At 62.7% G+C, this 22,736-nt stretch overlaps 2 long non-coding RNA genes across 2 annotated transcripts; both read right to left on the reverse strand.

The window, feature by feature from the left end:
* Nucleotides 1-6,919: 6,919 nt before the first annotated feature.
* On the reverse strand, nt 6,920-11,541 carry LOC129200883 (uncharacterized). The gene is made up of 4 exons (XR_008575151.1): nt 11,483-11,541; nt 9,781-9,949; nt 8,590-8,739; nt 6,920-7,202 (listed from the first exon to the last, which is right to left on the reverse strand). It is a non-coding gene; the product is annotated as an uncharacterized LOC129200883 (long non-coding RNA).
* A 4,883-nt stretch (nt 11,542-16,424) lies between these two features.
* LOC129200882 (uncharacterized) lies at nt 16,425-21,069 on the reverse strand. The gene is made up of 4 exons (XR_008575150.1): nt 21,011-21,069; nt 19,309-19,477; nt 18,117-18,266; nt 16,425-16,729 (listed from the first exon to the last, which is right to left on the reverse strand). It is a non-coding gene; the product is annotated as an uncharacterized LOC129200882 (long non-coding RNA).
* Between the last annotated feature and the right edge of the window lie 1,667 nt (nt 21,070-22,736).

Below are 22,736 nucleotides of genomic sequence, written 5' to 3' on the forward strand. Positions count from 1 at the left end.
CCCCGAGGGAATCGCACAAAGCCCACGCTTGCCGAACCGGTACGTCGGAGGCCCTACGGGAAACGGCGCTGACGTTTCGCCAAGCTCTTCTCCTGTCAAGAAGAGGACCTTTTCTGCGGCGTCCCTATTGGCGTTCGGCCTGCTTTCGGCTCATTCTGGCAGGTCAGCTTTCAGAGAAAGCCTGAGATTTCAAACCGCCAAGCAACATTCACCATTCTTGCTCTCTGACTACGGGGAATTTCAGCGAATCGGAACGCTACTTGGAGCCACGTTCCGGGTCTGTTTCGCCGCAAACCAAATATCTAAGCCACTGACCGGGCGCCCGTAGAAAAATTACTTTAAAAGATTAAAGACAAGCACAGTACTCACTTTTCTGAAATTTCTTCCGGTAGCGCCATCAATTTAGCGGCCGAACCCAGCCGTCGAAATTCCGGTGCAACGGAGCGAGCAGGAACGTGTCCGTGCCGCTCTTCCCTGGCCACAGAGCCTTCCGCTCTACCCGCTACTGCGAACGTACGGAGCATCGGCGCAGCGGCACCTGTGGAATAACGCACCGCCCACAGCTATACAGAAGAAGAATCCGAGACGACGGTAGAAGACCCCAGACCAAAAGTCACCGCGGGACTAAGGGACGCGCGGACAGCGCGCGAGGGGCGGGTGTCCGGGACCCAAGCGTGGAACGGCCCCGGGATTTCTTTGTTCGGGGTCCCTCTCTTTGGAGGCGCCCCGCCCGGGCCGATCCCGCTGCTGCACCTTTCAGTTACGTTAATTATTTTACAAAATCCGACACCCGGAGACTGCTGCCGGAAGCCTCGGGTCGAGCCCGGAGGAGGAGGAGGAGGAAGCGCGCCCGAGAAGAAGCGTGCGCGCGACACCGTGAACGGGGTGCGAACGCTGGGGCGGCAGCTGCTCCTCCTCAAACAGAGACAGAGAGAGAAAGAAGAGGGGGAAAGCCACAGGGTACAGAGGGCGGAAGTGGAAAAGAGGGGCCGGGAGCCGGACAGAGGGAGGTGGAGAAAGAGGCCGTCGGAAGGGAAGGGACGGGCTGCGGGGCAGAGGGGGACTTGCCAGCGCCAGGTTCGCGGTTCCACCCGATAATCGTAAAGGTCTCTGCCAACCTCGACGATTCGGTCGCTTTAAAAAACAATCGGGATCTCGAGGCGGACCGAGGGAGAGACGGAGAATATAAAAACGGTCGCGGCTAAGAGGGCAGAGAGGGAGGAATCGCGAGACAGGGAGAGGCAAGCCGGGCAGGGGAAAAAGTCCCGACAGGCTTCTGCAGCGACAGGGAGGAATTGAAGATTCGAGAGAGGGAGCTGGACAGAGAGAGAGACGGGGAAAGGTAAGACGGTGGCGAGCTACCGGGCAGAGAAGCAGAGTTTAATGCCGGGGACCGGGAGAGGGACAGAGAGGGAAGGAGAAAGGAACGAAGGGACGGGCTGCGGGGCAGACAGGGAGGAAGGAAGGAAGGAAGAAAGAGGGACAGGGAGCCAGACGAACCGCGACGGGGAAAGAAAAAGGTACCGACGGGCTAGGAGGCAGAGAGGGGAGACTTTAGAAAAACAGGGACGGGGAGCGAGACGGAGCCAGACCGAAAAAAGGAACCATAGCGACGGGTGCCGGGACAGAGAGGCGGGCCTTCAAAACGAGGGGCAGGGAAGAGGCTCAAGAGGGACGGAGAAAGAGAGAGACTCACGACGACTCGCTACGGAGCCGAGAAGGAAGACCTCGAACAACAGGAACGAGGAGCCGCACAGAGAGAGCCAGAGACGGCAGAAATACCGACGGGCTACAGGACCGAGGGGGAGGAATGCAGAAACAGTGGCTGGGGGCCGGACAGAGAGACAGGGAGAGAGAGAAGGAAACAATAGCCACGGGCTACGGGGCAGAGAGAGCGAGGACCTAAAAAAGGTGGGGACAGGCAGCCCGTCAGAGCGAGATGGAAAAAGAACATAGCGGGGAGCAGAAAGCAAACCAAAAAACCCCACAGCGGGGTGGGAAAGCGAGGGGGGCAGAGGAGGGCCCGCGACGCAGAGGAGAGGCGATGGGGCCCCGCGGGCCCAGGACTCACCGCAGCTCTGGCTCTCGGCGCTGCCGGGAGAGCTTGCCAGCGCAGACGCTTCTTTCCCCTGCTCTCCGCCTTTCCTTTGCTGTCACTCCGGTCGCTCGGCTGTCCTCCGCCTAAGAGAATACACGGGTGTCTTACAGCTCCGAGGAGACGAGTCTGCCTAGATGAGTAGCCTGCCTCCCTGCCTCCCTCCCTGCCTCCCTCGGTACGCGGCCGCACCGTGCTTTGGATTACGCGTGGCGACCCTGCGGTGCCCGTCGGCAGCCTGACCTGCCGCGGAGCGCAACGAGGGATCTTTCCTCACCCGGCGAGGCAGGCGCTCTCTTGCCTGCAGCGGGAGGCAGCTGCCGGCCGGAGAGCCTTCCATCTCTTCTTCTTCTTCTTCTTCTTCTTCACCTTTCTCTGGCCATTCCAGCTTCCCTTAGGGCAGCTCCTGTCCACGGCCGGTAAGCGCTCCGCCGCCTGTCCCTTTTCGCCCCCACGCCACGAGGCGAGCCAGGCCAGGCACAGGCGAGGCGGGTGCAGTCGACGGCATCCCCAAGGGAGGGACGGGCAACCACGTCCTCAGCGCGGCCTGGGAGAGGGAAAGAAAAAGCAGTGGCCGTTACTACCGGAGGTCGGCCCTGGCCGGAGACCCTCCTCCTTCTGCAGGGGCTTCCGGAGACGCCGCTCTTTCCCCGCGCTGCTGCCGCTGCCGCCGCCGCCAGCACCCCTGTTCAGGAAGAAAGCGGCACAGGCGAGGGCCAGCTTGCCGCCTTCACGCCAGGGCTCGGGGGCGGCCTGGGGCTGCCGGACAGGCTTCCGGAGAGTCCGACCGGTAGCGCTCGTCTCGGGACACCGGGCAACGCCTCACCGCGCGCGCGCGCTCTCGTAGCACGGCCGCACCGCTGCTCGGGAGCGGCTGGAAGCCTGCAGAAAACCACTCGAAACCGGCAAAAAAACCCCAACCTCGCGCTCCTGCGAGAGCAAGTCGGGCTGTCCGGCAGCCACGTCCGCGAAAACGACGCCTCCCGGCACGCACCGGCAAGCGCCGCGTGGCAGCCATTAGAGTGCCGTAAGACTACACTTCCCGGCGTGCTCCGGGGAGCCAATATGGCCGACCAGCAGCCGCGTGCCCCAAGACTGCAACTCCCGGCGTGCCGCGGGAGGCAGCCTTCCACGCTTCCTGACCCTGCGGGGACACCGTCCCGTGCCCTCACCCCAAAGCCGACTCACCCGAAAGCCCCGCCGAGCCGCGACGGCAGCCCCGAGCTCCGCAGCGCGGCTCCGGGCTGGCGCCCCCCCCCCCGCCCCCGCCTCCCCTCAGCCACCTCCGAAAGGCGCGGACGCCCGCCGGCTCCGGGCAGCCCCCGCCGCGCGGCTCCGGACGGTCTCCCCGCCCGGTTCCGACACGGCGCGCACCCCCCCCACCCGCCGCGCGGCTCCGGGCAGCCCCCCTCCCCTCTGTGACACGGACCCCGCCGCCCCCCCGCCTCTCCTCGGAGGCGGCACCGCTGCCGCCGCCCTCCTCGGGGCTTTCCCCGGGACCCGCCGGTCCGTCCCGCTGCCCCGCTCACCTTCTCCCTCCGTGCAGCCGCAGCCCGGCGGCGCCTCCGCTCCTCCCTCGGCTCACAGCAGCTCCTGCACACCGGCTGCCGGCAGCCGGTTCCGGGGAGGGGGCGTGGCGCTGCACTGCGCATGCGCGGCGCTGCCGCTGCAGTACCGAAATTTGGTCGCTAGGCGGCAGGACCGAGCGAGCATGCGCTGTGCGCTGCGTGAGGGGCGGGGCTTGGTGTGCGTCGGGGGCGGAGTTTGCGTGAGGGGCGGGGTTTGCGTCGGGGGCGGAGTTTGCGTGAGGGGCGGAGTTTGCGTGAGGGGCGGAGTTTGCGTCGGGGGCGGGGCTTGGCGTGCGTCGGGGGCGGAGTTTGCGTGAGGGGCGGAGTTTGCGTCGGGGGCGGGGCTTGGCGTGCGTCGGGGGCGGAGTTTGCGTGAGGGGCGGAGTTTGCGTCGAGGGCGGGGCTTGGCGTGCGTCGGGGGCGGAGTTTGCGTGAGGGGCGGAGTTTGCGTGAGGGGCGGAGTTTGCGTGAGGGGCGGGGTTTGCGTGAGGGGCGGGGCTTGGCGTGCGTCGGGGGCGGAGTTTGCGTGAGGGGCGGAGTTTGCGTCGGGGGCGGGGCTTGGCGTGCGTCGGGGGCGGAGTTTGCGTGAGGGGCGGAGTTTGCGTGAGGGGCGGAGTTTGCGTCGGGGGCGGGGCTTGGCGTGCGTCGCGGGCGGAGTTTGCGTCGGGGGCGGAGTTATCGTGAGGGGCGGGGCTTGGCGTGCGTCGGGGGCGGAGTTTGCGTGAGGGGCGGGGTTTGCGTGAGGGGCGGAGTTTGCGTGAGGGGCGGAGTTTGCGTCGGGGGCGGAGTTTGCGTGAGGGGCGGGGTTTGGCGTGCGTCGGGGGCGGAGTTTGCGTGAGGGGCGGAGTTATCGTGAGGGGCGGAGTTTGGCATGCATCGGGGGCGGTGTTTGCGTGAGGGGCGGGGCTTGGCTTGCATCGGGGCGGAGTTTGCGCCGGGGGCGGAGTTTACGTGAGGGGCGGGGCTTGGCTTGCGTCGGGGGCGGTGTTTGCGTGAGGGGCGGGGTTTGCGTGAGGGGCGGAGTTTGCGTGAGGGGCGGAGTTTGCATGAGGGGCGGGGCTTGGCGTGCGTCGGGGGCGGAGTTTGCGTGAGGGGCGGAGTTATCGTGAGGGGCGGAGTTTGGCATGCATCGGGGGCGGAGTTTGCGTGAGGGGAGGGCTTGGCGTGCGTCGGGGGCGGAGTTTGCGTGAGGGGCGGAGTTTGCGTCGGGGGCGGAGTTTGCGTGAGGGGCGGGGTTTGCGTGAGGGGCGGAGTTTGCGTGAGGGGCGGAGTTTGCGTGAGGGGCGGAGTTTGCGTCGGGGGCGGGGCTTGGCGTGCATCGGGGCGGAGTTTGCGTGAGGGGCGGAGTTTGCATCGGGGGCGGAGTTTGCGTGAGGGGCGGAGTTTGCGTGAGGGGCGGAGTTTGCGTCGGGGGCGGGGCTTGGCGTGCGTCGGGGGCGGAGTTTGCGTGAGGGGCGGAGTTTGCATCGGGGGCGGAGTTTGCGTGAGGGGCGGAGTTTGCGTGAGGGGCGGAGTTTGCGTCGGGGGCGGGGCTTGGCGTGCATCGGGGGCGGTGTTTGCGTGAGGGGCGGGGCTTAGCGTGCGTCGGGGGCGGAGTTTGCGTGAGGGGCGGAGTTATCGTGAGGGGCGGAGTTTGGCATGCATCGGGGGCGGAGTTTGCGTGAGGGGCGTGGCTTGGCTTGCGTCGGGGCGGAGTTTGCACCGGGGGCGGAGTTTGCGTGAGGGGCGGGGTTTGCGTGAGGGGCGGAGTTTGCACCGGGGGCGGAGTTTGCATCGGGGCGGGGCTTGGCGTGCATCGGGGGCGGAGTTTGCGTGAGGGGCGGAGTTTGCGTCGGGGCGGGGCTTGGCATGCATCGGGGCGGAGTTTGCATGAGGGGCGGAGTTTGCATCAGGGCGGGGCTTGGCATGCACCGGGGGCGGAGTTTGTGTGGGGGCGGAGTTTGCGTGGGGGGGCTTGGCATGCATCAGGGCGGAGTTTGCCTGAGGGGCGGGGCTTGGCTTGCATCAGGGCGGAGTTTGCACCGGGGGCGGAGTTTCCATGAGGGGCGGGGCTTGGCGTGCGTGAGGGGCGGAGTTTGCGGGGGGGCGGAGTTTGCGGGGGGGGGCCGGAGTTTGGCATGGGTCAGGGGCGGAGCCAAGAAGCATCACTTTTGGATCCCGAGGATGCGAGCAATGTGACCTTGTTGAATACGTTAATACCCCCACACACACCTCCTCCCCTGCCCTCCATCACGGCCCCTCGCCCCCCCCCGCAAAGGAAGCGCCAACGCAGCCGGCACGGCAAAAGAGACCGCAAGCGTTTATTCAGTCACACACAGAGCCGGTTCCGGGAGAGACTCCGCACCGGGGCTCGGGGCCCGGCCCTGGGGCACCTCGGCTGTCCTACCCAGAGCCACGCTCGCCAGTCCGGCGTGGAACAGACACACGGTCGGTCCGTCAGGCTGCTGGAGAGCTGGGCTGCTATGTGCAGGCTGCCGCCAAAACCGAGGAGCCAGCTGCAGGACGCTAGAAGAGAGGAGAAAAGGGGCAGCCAGCTGGATGGGGGGGGCGGCGGCGGCGAGCGAGAAAGCACGAGGCAAGGAAAGGGACGGCGAGTGAAGGACGGGGACGGGGAGCCTGACAGAGAGGGAGGAAGAAGCGGCAGGAAGAGAGGCAGCGGGACGGCGACCGACAAACCAGGACGGGGAGCGGGACAGAGAGGCAGAAACGACCCTGGGCGGGCAGCGCCACGGCGAGGGAGGAAAAGAGAATAAGGGCAGGGAGCCGGACCGAGAGGTACGGCGAGGGACAGCGGCACGGGGAGCAGGACAGAGCAACAGAGAATAAAAAAAGGAAGCGGGAGCGTGAGAGAACCGGGCTGGGGAGCAGGGAGAAGGAGAGATAAAAGGAGAGAGCAACAGAGGGAAAGAGGACCGGGGAGCGGGACGCTGGGGCAGAGTGAGAACAAGAGGGGCAGGGAGCAGGACAGAGGGGCAGAGGCAGAAGGAGGACAGAGGGGCAGAGAGACAAAAGAGGGAGACGAGGACTGGGCAGAGGGGAGAGAAAGACGGGGGCAAGGAGCAGAGACACAAAGGTGCCAGGAAAAGGACGGTCAGATGGAGCGAGAAACAGGGTCGGGGAGCAGGACAAAAGGACAAAGAAAAAGGCGAGGAAGAAGGAAGGAAGGATAAAGGTGGGACAGGGAACGGGACATACGCAGTGAAACAAAGCAGGACAGAGAAGAGAGGACAGGGATTGAGGAACAGAGAGAGAGATGCAGGCTGGTACACAGAGACGGCGAAGGTAAGCAAAACCAGCGACAGGCAGGAGGACCTGGTTCTGACAACCCATCGCTCCCGGTGTCGCTTCCACGGCCTCAACAAATGCGACGTGCCGCAAGACAAGAGAATGGGAGAGTGAAAGCAAAGGCACGGGAAACTTAACGCTCTTAGTAATTTCACTGAGCATCACAGCTTACAGTTACTCAATGTCTTCCGGTGTCACAGGGTGAGGTACAACTGATTTCGTCTCCATATCTCTGGACAGAGCTTTTCTCATATCTGGGGGGGGGGGGGAAGAAAAAAAAAAAAGATATTCTAAGACGACAGTCCTTGCACAAAGCCACGTTCAGCGAATTCTCTATTACAATAAGGTCGTTTCTAACCCAGAAGATTTCACAGAATCATAGAGTATCTCAAGTTGGAAGGGACCCATACGGATCACCGAGACCAAGCCCCCGCTCCACGCGGGACTACCTAAAACTAAACCGTGCGACTAAAAGCATCGTTCAGATGCTCCTTGAACTCCTGACAGGCTCGGTGGCTGCGACCGCTTCCCTGGGGAGCCTGTTCCGTGACTGACCGACCGCCCTCTCAGTGAAAAGCCTTTTCCCAACGTCCGGTCTGAACTTGCCCTGACGCAGCTTCGTCCCGTTTCCTCGGGTCCTAGTGCCGGTCACCGGAGAGAGCGGAGGTCAGCGCCTCCCCCTCGAGGAAGGTGTAGACTGCGATGAGGTCACCCCTCGGCCTTCCCTTCTCCAAGCTGAACAAACCGAGTGACCTCAGCCGCTCCCCCTAAGTCTTGCCTCGGAGACCTCTCGCCATCTCGGTCGCCCTCCTCCGCGCACGCTCCGAGAGCGTTGTTCGGCGGCACCGCTCTCGACCGGAACCTAACGCTGCACGTAACTCAACTGAGCGGAAAGGAAATGACGGGCTAAAGGGACAAATACACGATTTAAGGCAGCCGCAACGATGGCAGATGTCTGTCCGTAGCCCTTCTATTTATTTCACAGCGCTCCTGCGTATCAAACGAACGGTACCAGAGCAGAAAAGGTATACGGCGTGGCCACGTTACCCCTCGGGGAGGACGGCGAAAGGAGAGAAGATCTAGAAAGAGGAAGCAGCTGGTACTTCGCTTTTGGTAACAGAATTAACATCAACACGTTCCTTCCCTTTGAAATTGAAAACGCCACCCAATTCTCTGCCACTGTTGACCACCGACACTTGTAAATTTCTAGTGAAACAGCTGAGGAAAACAAAGTTTCAGGTCCCTGGCTAGGGGAAGAAACCAGGCAAGCGCCGCCGTTCCTTCCCCCCGACAACACTAGCAAAAAAAACCAGCCGCTGGGGGCGAGCGTTCCTCCGAAAGAAAAATCAGGTGAGAAACCGCATTTTTATTTTCAGCTTACCTACAGGATAAATGTCTTTGTAGTTGCTACAAAACGTGTAAACTGCACAAAGATTAAGTTTTGTAACCGATCTAAGGTTCAGTACGAAAAACTACCTAAAGGAGTACGCAAAGTCCCACTCATCAACAATTATCTGACCCTGTTTCATATTAAAAAAAAAAAAAAAAAAAAAAAAAAAGTAACGCTAATCACACAGACAAGCCCAGGAACCCTCAACATGAGAATCTTTCCGTTCAGCCGGAGGCAGAACGAGTACTTACCACGGGCATCCTCATCTGGCTCTCCGCTGCTAGCAGAGCGGCACGCCAACGCTGTCCGGTACACGCCGTAGTACGCCCAGCTGCTTCTACGTATTTACCGCCGCCTGATTTGATACTCTCACAAAGAGATCGACGAAAAAGCCACCCTTTCTTTGAAAAAATAAAAACCAAAACCACACAGTTAAGGAACGGTAGGCGAACGTATTTCTAAATCATAACCCACGGCTTGCAGGCAGACCAAGAGCAGCTCTGACGATGCGGTACGCTCATCAAACATCTTTCACGCAGGAATAACAGATGTACTCCTTTACCACGGGACGCAGCCGGCACAGGGACAAATTTCATGCTGGTTTTGTCACACGACCGTCCTTCTGCACCAGCCAGTGGGTTCAGAATTAAGGACAGGACAGGCTAAACGCTCACACGAGCCTCCTATCCGTAAGAAACTATTAAAAATAGAAAAAAAAACTTCCACGTTTTAGATCGCGTTGCCTTAGGGACTGCCTCCTTCAAAGCCTGCCTGTTGGGGGGGGGGGGGGGGGGCGCGTGTGCGCGCACGCACGCGCGTGAGGCGTGGAAATCGGTCGCAGAATTCAGTTGCCTAACGAGAGACGGCCCTTCTCCTCGCAAGGCAAACGTTTCAAAACGTCGTACTCTTTTCCGATTTTACCGGCTGGTACTGGGGTTGCCCTACCAGCATGAGTTGGGGACCCGTCCCTCTGGGTCCGTGCGACGCCAAATTAAATATTCTGCAAGTAACCGAGCAGGAGATGGAAAGTAAGCTAAGATACTCTCTGCCGTACAAGGTTTGTTCGCCATCGTCCCCGAGGGAATCGCACAAAGCCCACGCTTGCCGAACCGGTACGTCGGAGGCCCTACGGGAAACGGCGCTGACGTTTCGCCAAGCTCTTCTCCTGTCAAGAAGAGGACCTTTTCTGCGGCGTCCCTATTGGCGTTCGGCCTGCTTTCGGCTCATTCTGGCAGGTCAGCTTTCAGAGAAAGCCTGAGATTTCAAACCGCCAAGCAACATTCACCATTCTTGCTCTCTGACTACGGGGAATTTCAGCGAATCGGAACGCTACTTGGAGCCACGTTCCGGGTCTGTTTCGCCGCAAACCAAATATCTAAGCCACTGACCGGGCGCCCGTAGAAAAATTACTTTAAAAGATTAAAGACAAGCACAGTACTCACTTTTCTGAAATTTCTTCCGGTAGCGCCATCAATTTAGCGGCCGAACCCAGCCGTCGAAATTCCGGTGCAACGGAGCGAGCAGGAACGTGTCCGTGCCGCTCTTCCCTGGCCACAGAGCCTTCCGCTCTACCCGCTACTGCGAACGTACGGAGCATCGGCGCAGCAGCACCTGTGGAATAACGCACCGCCCACAGCTATACAGAAGAAGAATCCGAGACGACGGTAGAAGACCCCAGACCAAAAGTCACCGCGGGACTAAGGGACGCGCGGACAGCGCGCGAGGGGCGGGTGTCCGGGACCCAAGCGTGGAACGGCCCCGGGATTTCTTTGTTCGGGGTCCCTCTCTTTGGAGGCGCCCCGCCCGGGCCGATCCCGCTGCTGCACCTTTCAGTTACGTTAATTATTTTACAAAATCCGACACCCGGAGACTGCTGCCGGAAGCCTCGGGTCGAGCCCGGAGGAGGAGGAGGAGGAAGCGCGCCCGAGAAGAAGCGTGCGCGCGACACCGTGAACGGGGTGCGAACGCTGGGGCGGCAGCTGCTCCTCCTCAAACAGAGACAGAGAGAGAAAGAAGAGGGGGAAAGCCACAGGGTACAGAGGGCGGAAGTGGAAAAGAGGGGCCGGGAGCCGGACAGAGGGAGGTGGAGAAAGAGGCCGTCGGAAGGGAAGGGACGGGCTGCGGGGCAGAGGGGGACTTGCCAGCGCCAGGTTCGCGGTTCCACCCGATAATCGTAAAGGTCTCTGCCAACCTCGACGATTCGGTCGCTTTAAAAAACAATCGGGATCTCGAGGCGGACCGAGGGAGAGACGGAGAATATAAAAACGGTCGCGGCTAAGAGGGCAGAGAGGGAGGAATCGCGAGACAGGGAGAGGCAAGCCGGGCAGGGGAAAAAGTCCCGACAGGCTTCTGCAGCGACAGGGAGGAATTGAAGATTCGAGAGAGGGAGCTGGACAGAGAGAGAGACGGGGAAAGGTAAGACGGTGGCGAGCTACCGGGCAGAGAAGCAGAGTTTAATGCCGGGGACCGGGAGAGGGACAGAGAGGGAAGGAGAAAGGAACGAAGGGACGGGCTGCGGGGCAGACAGGGAGGAAGGAAGGAAGGAAGAAAGAGGGACAGGGAGCCAGACGAACCGCGACGGGGAAAGAAAAAGGTACCGACGGGCTAGGAGGCAGAGAGGGGAGACTTTAGAAAAACAGGGACGGGGAGCGAGACGGAGCCAGACCGAAAAAAGGAACCATAGCGACGGGTGCCGGGACAGAGAGGCGGGCCTTCAAAACGAGGGGCAGGGAAGAGGCTCAAGAGGGACGGAGAAAGAGAGAGACTCACGACGACTCGCTACGGAGCCGAGAAGGAAGACCTCGAACAACAGGAACGAGGAGCCGCACAGAGAGAGCCAGAGACGGCAGAAATACCGACGGGCTACAGGACCGAGGGGGAGGAATGCAGAAACAGTGGCTGGGGGCCGGACAGAGAGACAGGGAGAGAGAGAAGGAAACAATAGCCACGGGCTACGGGGCAGAGAGAGCGAGGACCTAAAAAAGGTGGGGACAGGCAGCCCGTCAGAGCGAGATGGAAAAAGAACATAGCGGGGAGCAGAAAGCAAACCAAAAAACCCCACAGCGGGGTGGGAAAGCGAGGGGGGCAGAGGAGGGCCCGCGACGCAGAGGAGAGGCGATGGGGCCCCGCGGGCCCAGGACTCACCGCAGCTCTGGCTCTCGGCGCTGCCGGGAGAGCTTGCCAGCGCAGACGCTTCTTTCCCCTGCTCTCCGCCTTTCCTTTGCTGTCACTCCGGTCGCTCGGCTGTCCTCCGCCTAAGAGAATACACGGGTGTCTTACAGCTCCGAGGAGACGAGTCTGCCTAGATGAGTAGCCTGCCTCCCTGCCTCCCTCCCTGCCTCCCTCGGTACGCGGCCGCACCGTGCTTTGGATTACGCGTGGCGACCCTGCGGTGCCCGTCGGCAGCCTGACCTGCCGCGGAGCGCAACGAGGGATCTTTCCTCACCCGGCGAGGCAGGCGCTCTCTTGCCTGCAGCGGGAGGCAGCTGCCGGCCGGAGAGCCTTCCATCTCTTCTTCTTCTTCTTCTTCTTCTTCACCTTTCTCTGGCCATTCCAGCTTCCCTTAGGGCAGCTCCTGTCCACGGCCGGTAAGCGCTCCGCCGCCTGTCCCTTTTCGCCCCCACGCCACGAGGCGAGCCAGGCCAGGCACAGGCGAGGCGGGTGCAGTCGACGGCATCCCCAAGGGAGGGACGGGCAACCACGTCCTCAGCGCGGCCTGGGAGAGGGAAAGAAAAAGCAGTGGCCGTTACTACCGGAGGTCGGCCCTGGCCGGAGACCCTCCTCCTTCTGCAGGGGCTTCCAGAGACACCGCTCTTTCCCCGCGCTGCTGCCGCTGCCGCCGCCGCCAGCACCCCTGTTCAGGAAGAAAGCGGCACAGGCGAGGGCCAGCTTGCCGCCTTCACGCCAGGGCTCGGGGGCGGCCTGGGGCTGCCGGACAGGCTTCCGGAGAGTCCGACCGGTAGCGCTCGTCTCGGGACACCGGGCAACGCCTCACCGCGCGCGCGCGCGCTCTCGTAGCACGGCCGCACCGCTGCTCGGGAGCGGCTGGAAGCCTGCAGAAAACCACTCGAAACCGGCAAAAAAACCCCAACCTCGCGCTCCTGCGAGAGCAAGTCGGGCTGTCCGGCAGCCACGTCCGCGAAAACGACGCCTCCCGGCACGCACCGGCAAGCGCCGCGTGGCAGCCATTAGAGTGCCGTAAGACTACACTTCCCGGCGTGCTCCGGGGAGCCAATATGGCCGACCAGCAGCCGCGTGCCCCAAGACTGCAACTCCCGGCGTGCCGCGGGAGGCAGCCTTCCACGCTTCCTGACCCTGCGGGGACACCGTCCCGTGCCCTCACCCCAAAGCCGACTCACCCGAAAGCCCCGCCGAGCCGCGACGGCAGCCCCGAGCTCCGCAGCGCGGCTCCGGGCTGGCGCCCCCCCCCCCCCCCCGCCTCCCCTCAGCCACCTCCGAAAGGCGCGGACGCCCGCCGGCTCCGGGCAGCCCCCGCCGCGCGGCTCCGGACGGTCTCCCCGCCCGGTTCCGACACGGCGCGCACCCCCCCCACCCGCCGCACGGCTCCGGGCAGCCCCCCTCCCCTCTGTGACACGGACCCCGCCGCCCCCCCGCCTCTCCTCGGAGGCGGCACCGCTGCCGCCGCCCTCCTCGGGGCTTTCCCCGGGACCCGCCGGTCCGTCCCGCTGCCCCGCTCACCTTCTCCCTCCGTGCAGCCGCAGCCCGGCGGCGCCTCCGCTCCTCCCTCGGCTCACAGCAGCTCCTGCACACCGGCTGCCGGCAGCCGGTTCCGGGGAGGGGGCGTGGCGCTGCACTGCGCATGCGCGGCGCTGCCGCTGCAGTACCGAAATTTGGTCGCTAGGCGGCAGGACCGAGCGAGCATGCGCTGTGCGCTGCGTGAGGGGCGGGGCTTGGTGTGCGTCGGGGGCGGAGTTTGCGTGAGGGGCGGGGTTTGGCGTGCGTCGGGGGCGGAGTTTGCGTCGGGGGCGGGGTTTGCGTGCGTCGGGGGCGGAGTTTGCGTGAGGGGCGGAGTTTGCGTCGGGGGCGGGGCTTGGCGTGCGTCGGGGGCGGAGTTTGCGTGAGGGGCGGAGTTTGCGTCGGGGGCGGGGCTTGGCGTGCGTCGGGGGCGGAGTTTGCGTGAGGGGCGGGGTTTGCGTGAGGGGCGGAGTTTGCGTGAGGGGCGGGGTTTGCGTCGGGGGCGGGGCTTGGCGTGCGTCGGGGGCGGAGTTTGCGTGAGGGGCGGAGTTTGCGTCGGGGGCGGGGCTTGGCTTGCGTCGGGGGCGGAGTTTGCGTGAGGGGCGGGGTTTTGCGTGAGGGGCGGAGTTTGCGTGAGGGGCGGGGTTTGCGTCGGGGGCGGGGCTTGGCGTGCGTCGGGGGCGGAGTTTGCGTGAGGGGGCGGAGTTTGCGTGAGGGGCGGGGCTTGGCGTGCGTCGGGGGCGGAGTTTGCGTGAGGGGCGGAGTTTGCGTGAGGGGCGGAGTTTGCGTCGGGGGCGGGGGCTTGGCGTGCGTCGGGGCGGAGTTTGCGTGAGGGGCGGAGTTTGCGTGGGGGCGGAGTTTGCGTGAGGGGCGGGGCTTGGCGTGAGGGGGGGGGGGGGGTGGGGGGGGTTTGGGGGGCGGAGTTTGCGTGAGGGGCGGGGTTTGGCGTGCGTCGGGGGCGGAGTTTGCGTGAGGGGCGGAGTTTGCGTGAGGGGCGGAGTTTGCGTCGGGGGCGGTGTTTGCGTGAGGGGCGGAGCTTGGCGTGCATCGGGGCGGAGTTTGGCGTGCGTCGGGGGCGGGGCTTGGCTTGCGTCGGGGGCGGTGTTTGCTTGAGGGGCGGGGTTTGCGTGAGGGGCGGAGTTTGCGCCGGGGGCGGAGTTTGCGTGAGGGGCGGGGCTTGGCTTGCGTCGGGGGCGGTGTTTGCGTGAGGGGCGGGGTTATCGTGAGGGGCGGAGTTTGGCGTGCATCGGGGGCGGAGTTTGCGTGAGGGGCGGGGCTTGGCGTGCGTCGGGGGCGGAGTTTGCGTGAGGGGCGGAGTTTGCGTCGGGGGCGGAGTTTGCGTGATGGGCGGGGTTTGCGTGAGGGGCGGAGTTTGCGTGAGGGGCGGAGTTTGCGTGAGGGGCGGAGTTTGCGTGAGGGGCGGAGTTTGCGTCGGGGGCGGAGTTTGCGTGAGGGGCGGAGTTTGCGTGAGGGGCGGAGTTTGCGTCGGGGGCGGGGCTTGGCGTGCGTCGGGGGCGGAGTTTGCGTGAGGGGCGGAGTTTGCATCGGGGGCGGAGTTTGCGTGAGGGGCGGAGTTTGCGTGAGGGGCGGAGTTTGCGTCGGGGGCGGGGCTTGGCGTGCATCGGGGGCGGTGTTTGCGTGAGGGGCGGGGCTTGGCGTGCGTCGGGGGCGGAGTTTGCGTGAGGGGCGGAGTTATCGTGAGGGGCGGAGTTTGGCATGCATCGGGGGCGGAGTTTGCGTGAGGGGCGTGGCTTGGCTTGCGTCGGGGCGGAGTTTGCACCGGGGGCGGAGTTTGCGTGAGGGGCGGGGTTTGCGTGAGGGGCGGAGTTTGCGCCGGGGGCGGAGTTTACATCGGGGCGGGGCTTGGCGTGCATCGGGGGCGGAGTTTGCGTGAGGGGCGGAGTTTGCGTGAGGGGCAGGGCTTGGCGTGCATTGGGGCGGAGTTTGCGTGAGGGGCAGAGTTTGCGTCGGGGCGGGGCTTGGCATGCATCGGGGCGGAGTTTGCATGAGGGGCGGAGTTTGCATCAGGGCGGGGCTTGGCATGCACCGGGGGCGGAGTTTGTGTGGGGGCGGAGTTTGCGTGGGGGGGCTTGGCATGCATCAAGGCGGAGTTTGCCTGAGGGGCGGGGCTTGGCTTGCATCAGGGCGGAGTTTGCACCGGGGGCGGAGTTTCCATGAGGGGCGGGGCTTGGCGTGCGTGAGGGGCGGAGTTTGCGGGGGGGGCCGGAGTTTGCGGGGGGGCGGAGTTTGCGGGGGGGGGCCGGAGTTTGGCATGGGTCAGGGGCGGAGCCAAGAAGCATCACTTTTGGATCCCGAGGATGCGAGCAATGTGACCTTGTTGAATACGTTAATACCCCCACACACACCTCCTCCCCTGCCCTCCATCACGGCCCCTCGCCCCCCCCCCGCAAAGGAAGCGCCAACGCAGCCGGCACGGCAAAAGAGACCGCAAGCGTTTATTCAGTCACACACAGAGCCGGTTCCGGGAGAGACTCCGCACCGGGGCTCGGGGCCCGGCCCTGGGGCACCTCGGCTGTCCTACCCAGAGCCACGCTCGCCAGTCCGGCGTGGAACAGACACACGGTCGGTCCGTCAGGCTGCTGGAGAGCTGGGCTGCTATGTGCAGGCTGCCGCCAAAACCGAGGAGCCAGCTGCAGGACGCTAGAAGAGAGGAGAAAAGGGGCAGCCAGCTGGATGGGGGGGGGCGGCGGCGGCGAGCGAGAAAGCACGAGGCAAGGAAAGGGACGGCGAGTGAAGGACGGGGACGGGGAGCCTGACAGAGAGGGAGGAAGAAGCGGCAGGAAGAGAGGCAGCGGGACGGCGACCGACAAACCAGGACGGGGAGCGGGACAGAGAGGCAGAAACGACCCTGGGCGGGCAGCGCCACGGCGAGGGAGGAAAAGAGAATAAGGGCAGGGAGCCGGACCGAGAGGTACGGCGAGGGACAGCGGCACGGGGAGCAGGACAGAGCAACAGAGAATAAAAAAAGGAAGCGGGAGCGTGAGAGAACCGGGCTGGGGAGCAGGGAGAAGGAGAGATAAAAGGAGAGAGCAACAGAGGGAAAGAGGACCGGGGAGCGGGACGCTGGGGCAGAGTGAGAACAAGAGGGGCAGGGAGCAGGACAGAGGGGCAGAGGCAGAAGGAGGACAGAGGGGCAGAGAGACAAAAGAGGGAGACGAGGACTGGGCAGAGGGGAGAGAAAGACGGGGGCAAGGAGCAGAGACACAAAGGTGCCAGGAAAAGGACGGTCAGATGGAGCGAGAAACAGGGTCGGGGAGCAGGACAAAAGGACAAAGAAAAAGGCGAGGAAGAAGGAAGGAAGGATAAAGGTGGGACAGGGAACGGGACATACGCAGTGAAACAAAGCAGGACAGAGAAGAGAGGACAGGGATTGAGGAACAGAGAGAGAGATGCAGGCTGGTACACAGAGACGGCGAAGGTAAGCAAAACCAGCGACAGGCAGGAGGACCTGGTTCTGACAACCCATCGCTCCCGGTGTCGCTTCCACGGCCTCAACAAATGCGACGTGCCGCAAGACAAGAGAATGGGAGAGTGAAAGCAAAGGCACGGGAAACTTAACGCTCTTAGTAATTTCACTGAGCATCACAGCTTACAGTTACTCAATGTCTTCCGGTGTCACAGGGTGAGGTACAACTGATTTCGTCTCCATATCTCTGGACAGAGCTTTTCTCATATCTGGGGGGGGGGGAAGAAAAAAAAAAAAAGATATTCTAAGACGACAGTCCTTGCACAAAGCCACGTTCAGCGAATTCTCTATTACAATAAGGTCGTTTCTAACCCAGAAGATTTCACAGAATCATAGAGTATCTCAAGTTGGAAGGGACCCATACGGATCACCGAGACCAAGCCCCCGCTCCACGCGGGACTACCTAAAACTAAACCGTGCGACTAAAAGCATCGTTCAGATGCTCCTTGAACTCCTGACAGGCTCGGTGGCTGCGACCGCTTCCCTGGGGAGCCTGTTCCGTGACTGACCGACCGCCCTCTCAGTGAAAAGCCTTTTCCCAACGTCCGGTCTGAACTTGCCCTGACGCAGCTTCGTCCCGTTTCCTCGGGTCCTAGTGCCGGTCACCGGAGAGAGCGGAGGTCAGCGCCTCCCCCTCGAGGAAGGTGTAGACTGCGATGAGGTCACCCCTCGGCCTTCCCTTCTCCAAGCTGAACAAACCGAGTGACCTCAGCCGCTCCCCCTAAGTCTTGCCTCGGAGACCTCTCGCCATCTCGGTCGCCCTCCTCCGCGCACGCTCCGAGAGCGTTGTTCGGCGGCACCGCTCTCGACCGGAACCTAACGCTGCACGTAACTCAACTGAGCGGAAAGGAAATGACGGGCTAAAGGGACAAATACACGATTTAAGGCAGCCGCAACGATGGCAGATGTCTGTCCGTAGCCCTTCTATTTATTTCACAGCGCTCCTGCGTATCAAACGAACGGTACCAGAGCAGAAAAGGTATACGGCGTGGCCACGTTACCCCTCGGGGAGGACGGCGAAAGGAGAGAAGATCTAGAAAGAGGAAGCAGCTGGTACTTCGCTTTTGGTAACAGAATTAACATCAACACGTTCCTTCCCTTTGAAATTGAAAACGCCACCCAATTCTCTGCCACTGTTGACCACCGACACTTGTAAATTTCTAGTGAAACAGCTGAGGAAAACAAAGTTTCAGGTCCCTGGCTAGGGGAAGAAACCAGGCAAGCGCCGCCGTTCCTTCCCCCCGACAACACTAGCAAAAAAAACCAGCCGCTGGGGGCGAGCGTTCCTCCGAAAGAAAAATCAGGTGAGAAACCGCATTTTTATTTTCAGCTTACCTACAGGATAAATGTCTTTGTAGTTGCTACAAAACGTGTAAACTGCACAAAGATTAAGTTTTGTAACCGATCTAAGGTTCAGTACGAAAAACTACCTAAAGGAGTACGCAAAGTCCCACTCATCAACAATTATCTGACCCTGTTTCATATTAAAAAAAAAAAAAAAAAAAAAAAAAAAAGTAACGCTAATCACACAGACAAGCCCAGGAACCCTCAACATGAGAATCTTTCCGTTCAGCCGGAGGCAGAACGAGTACTTACCACGGGCATCCTCATCTGGCTCTCCGCTGCTAGCAGAGCGGCACGCCAACGCTGTCCGGTACACGCCGTAGTACGCCCAGCTGCTTCTACGTATTTACCGCCGCCTGATTTGATACTCTCACAAAGAGATCGACGAAAAAGCCACCCTTTCTTTGAAAAAATAAAAACCAAAACCACACAGTTAAGGAACGGTAGGCGAACGTATTTCTAAATCATAACCCACGGCTTGCAGGCAGACCAAGAGCAGCTCTGACGATGCGGTACGCTCATCAAACATCTTTCACGCAGGAATAACAGATGTACTCCTTTACCACGGGACGCAGCCGGCACAGGGACAAATTTCATGCTGGTTTTGTCACACGACCGTCCTTCTGCACCAGCCAGTGGGTTCAGAATTAAGGACAGGACAGGCTAAACGCTCACACGAGCCTCCTATCCGTAAGAAACTATTAAAAATAGAAAAAAAAACTTCCACGTTTTAGATCGCGTTGCCTTAGGGACTGCCTCCTTCAAAGCCTGCCTGTTGGGGGGGGGGGTGGGGGGGCGCGTGTGCGCGCACGCACGCGCGTGAGGCGTGGAAATCGGTCGCAGAATTCAGTTGCCTAACGAGAGACGGCCCTTCTCCTCGCAAGGCAAACGTTTCAAAACGTCGTACTCTTTTCCGATTTTACCGGCTGGTACTGGGGTTGCCCTACCAGCATGAGTTGGGGACCCGTCCCTCTGGGTCCGTGCGACGCCAAATTAAATATTCTGCAAGTAACCGAGCAGGAGATGGAAAGTAAGCTAAGATACTCTCTGCCGTACAAGGTTTGTTCGCCATCGTCCCCGAGGGAATCGCACAAAGCCCACGCTTGCCGAACCGGTACGTCGGAGGCCCTACGGGAAACGGCGCTGACGTTTCGCCAAGCTCTTCTCCTGTCAAGAAGAGGACCTTTTCTGCGGCATCCCTATTGGCGTTCGGCCTGCTTTCGGCTCATTCTGGCAGGTCAGCTTTCAGAGAAAGCCTGAGATTTCAAACCGCCAAGCAACATTCACCATTCTTGCTCTCTGACTACGGGGAATTTCAGCGAATCGGAACGCTACTTGGAGCCACGTTCCGGGTCTGTTTCGCCGCAAACCAAATATCTAAGCCACTGACCGGGCGCCCGTAGAAAAATTACTTTAAAAGATTAAAGACAAGCACAGTACTCACTTTTCTGAAATTTCTTCCGGTAGCGCCATCAATTTAGCGGCCGAACCCAGCCGTCGAAATTCCGGTGCAACGGAGCGAGCAGGAACGTGTCCGTGCCGCTCTTCCCTGGCCACAGAGCCTTCCGCTCTACCCGCTACTGCGAACGTACGGAGCATCGGCGCAGCAGCACCTGTGGAATAACGCACCGCCCACAGCTATACAGAAGAAGAATCCGAGACGACGGTAGAAGACCCCAGACCAAAAGTCACCGCGGGACTAAGGGACGCGCGGACAGCGCGCGAGGGGCGGGTGTCCGGGACCCAAGCGTGGAACGGCCCCGGGATTTCTTTGTTCGGGGTCCCTCTCTTTGGAGGCGCCCCGCCCGGGCCGATCCCGCTGCTGCACCTTTCAGTTACGTTAATTATTTTACAAAATCCGACACCCGGAGACTGCTGCCGGAAGCCTCGGGTCGAGCCCGGAGGAGGAGGAGGAGGAAGCGCGCCCGAGAAGAAGCGTGCGCGCGACACCGTGAACGGGGTGCGAACGCTGGGGCGGCAGCTGCTCCTCCTCAAACAGAGACAGAGAGAGAAAGAAGAGGGGGAAAGCCACAGGGTACAGAGGGCGGAAGTGGAAAAGAGGGGCCGGGAGCCGGACAGAGGGAGGTGGAGAAAGAGGCCGTCGGAAGGGAAGGGACGGGCTGCGGGGCAGAGGGGGACTTGCCAGCGCCAGGTTCGCGGTTCCACCCGATAATCGTAAAGGTCTCTGCCAACCTCGACGATTCGGTCGCTTTAAAAAACAATCGGGATCTCGAGGCGGACCGAGGGAGAGACGGAGAATATAAAAACGGTCGCGGCTAAGAGGGCAGAGAGGGAGGAATCGCGAGACAGGGAGAGGCAAGCCGGGCAGGGGAAAAAGTCCCGACAGGCTTCTGCAGCGACAGGGAGGAATTGAAGATTCGAGAGAGGGAGCTGGACAGAGAGAGAGACGGGGAAAGGTAAGACGGTGGCGAGCTACCGGGCAGAGAAGCAGAGTTTAATGCCGGGGACCGGGAGAGGGACAGAGAGGGAAGGAGAAAGGAACGAAGGGACGGGCTGCGGGGCAGACAGGGAGGAAGGAAGGAAGGAAGAAAGAGGGACAGGGAGCCAGACGAACCGCGACGGGGAAAGAAAAAGGTACCGACGGGCTAGGAGGCAGAGAGGGGAGACTTTAGAAAAACAGGGACGGGGAGCGAGACGGAGCCAGACCGAAAAAAGGAACCATAGCGACGGGTGCCGGGACAGAGAGGCGGGCCTTCAAAACGAGGGGCAGGGAAGAGGCTCAAGAGGGACGGAGAAAGAGAGAGACTCACGACGACTCGCTACGGAGCCGAGAAGGAAGACCTCGAACAACAGGAACGAGGAGCCGCACAGAGAGAGCCAGAGACGGCAGAAATACCGACGGGCTACAGGACCGAGGGGGAGGAATGCAGAAACAGTGGCTGGGGGCCGGACAGAGAGACAGGGAGAGAGAGAAGGAAACAATAGCCACGGGCTACGGGGCAGAGAGAGCGAGGACCTAAAAAAGGTGGGGACAGGCAGCCCGTCAGAGCGAGATGGAAAAAGAACATAGCGGGGAGCAGAAAGCAAACCAAAAAACCCCACAGCGGGGTGGGAAAGCGAGGGGGGCAGAGGAGGGCCCGCGACGCAGAGGAGAGGCGATGGGGCCCCGCGGGCCCAGGACTCACCGCAGCTCTGGCTCTCGGCGCTGCCGGGAGAGCTTGCCAGCGCAGACGCTTCTTTCCCCTGCTCTCCGCCTTTCCTTTGCTGTCACTCCGGTCGCTCGGCTGTCCTCCGCCTAAGAGAATACACGGGTGTCTTACAGCTCCGAGGAGACGAGTCTGCCTAGATGAGTAGCCTGCCTCCCTGCCTCCCTCCCTGCCTCCCTCGGTACGCGGCCGCACCGTGCTTTGGATTACGCGTGGCGACCCTGCGGTGCCCGTCGGCAGCCTGACCTGCCGCGGAGCGCAACGAGGGATCTTTCCTCACCCGGCGAGGCAGGCGCTCTCTTGCCTGCAGCGGGAGGCAGCTGCCGGCCGGAGAGCCTTCCATCTCTTCTTCTTCTTCTTCTTCTTCTTCACCTTTCTCTGGCCATTCCAGCTTCCCTTAGGGCAGCTCCTGTCCACGGCCGGTAAGCGCTCCGCCGCCTGTCCCTTTTCGCCCCCACGCCACGAGGCGAGCCAGGCCAGGCACAGGCGAGGCGGGTGCAGTCGACGGCATCCCCAAGGGAGGGACGGGCAACCACGTCCTCAGCGCGGCCTGGGAGAGGGAAAGAAAAAGCAGTGGCCGTTACTACCGGAGGTCGGCCCTGGCCGGAGACCCTCCTCCTTCTGCAGGGGCTTCCGGAGACGCCGCTCTTTCCCCGCGCTGCTGCCGCTGCCGCCGCCGCCAGCACCCCTGTTCAGGAAGAAAGCGGCACAGGCGAGGGCCAGCTTGCCGCCTTCACGCCAGGGCTCGGGGGCGGCCTGGGGCTGCCGGACAGGCTTCCGGAGAGTCCGACCGGTAGCGCTCGTCTCGGGACACCGGGCAACGCCTCACCGCGCGCGCGCGCTCTCGTAGCACGGCCGCACCGCTGCTCGGGAGCGGCTGGAAGCCTGCAGAAAACCACTCGAAACCGGCAAAAAAACCCCAACCTCGCGCTCCTGCGAGAGCAAGTCGGGCTGTCCGGCAGCCACGTCCGCGAAAACGACGCCTCCCGGCACGCACCGGCAAGCGCCGCGTGGCAGCCATTAGAGTGCCGTAAGACTACACTTCCCGGCGTGCTCCGGGGAGCCAATATGGCCGACCAGCAGCCGCGTGCCCCAAGACTGCAACTCCCGGCGTGCCGCGGGAGGCAGCCTTCCACGCTTCCTGACCCTGCGGGGACACCGTCCCGTGCCCTCACCCCAAAGCCGACTCACCCGAAAGCCCCGCCGAGCCGCGACGGCAGCCCCGAGCTCCGCAGCGCGGCTCCGGGCTGGCGCCCCCCCCCCCGCCCCCGCCTCCCCTCAGCCACCTCCGAAAGGCGCGGACGCCCGCCGGCTCCGGGCAGCCCCCGCCGCGCGGCTCCGGACGGTCTCCCCGCCCGGTTCCGACACGGCGCGCACCCCCCCCACCCGCCGCACGGCTCCGGGCAGCCCCCCTCCCCTCTGTGACACGGACCCCGCCGCCCCCCCGCCTCTCCTCGGAGGCGGCACCGCTGCCGCCGCCCTCCTCGGGGCTTTCCCCGGGACCCGCCGGTCCGTCCCGCTGCCCCGCTCACCTTCTCCCTCCGTGCAGCCGCAGCCCGGCGGCGCCTCCGCTCCTCCCTCGGCTCACAGCAGCTCCTGCACACCGGCTGCCGGCAGCCGGTTCCGGGGAGGGGGCGTGGCGCTGCACTGCGCATGCGCGGCGCTGCCGCTGCAGTACCGAAATTTGGTCGCTAGGCGGCAGGAC

This window comes from Grus americana, unplaced genomic scaffold (genome assembly GCF_028858705.1).
Source record: "Grus americana isolate bGruAme1 unplaced genomic scaffold, bGruAme1.mat scaffold_626, whole genome shotgun sequence".
NCBI lineage: Eukaryota > Metazoa > Chordata > Aves > Gruiformes > Gruidae > Grus > Grus americana.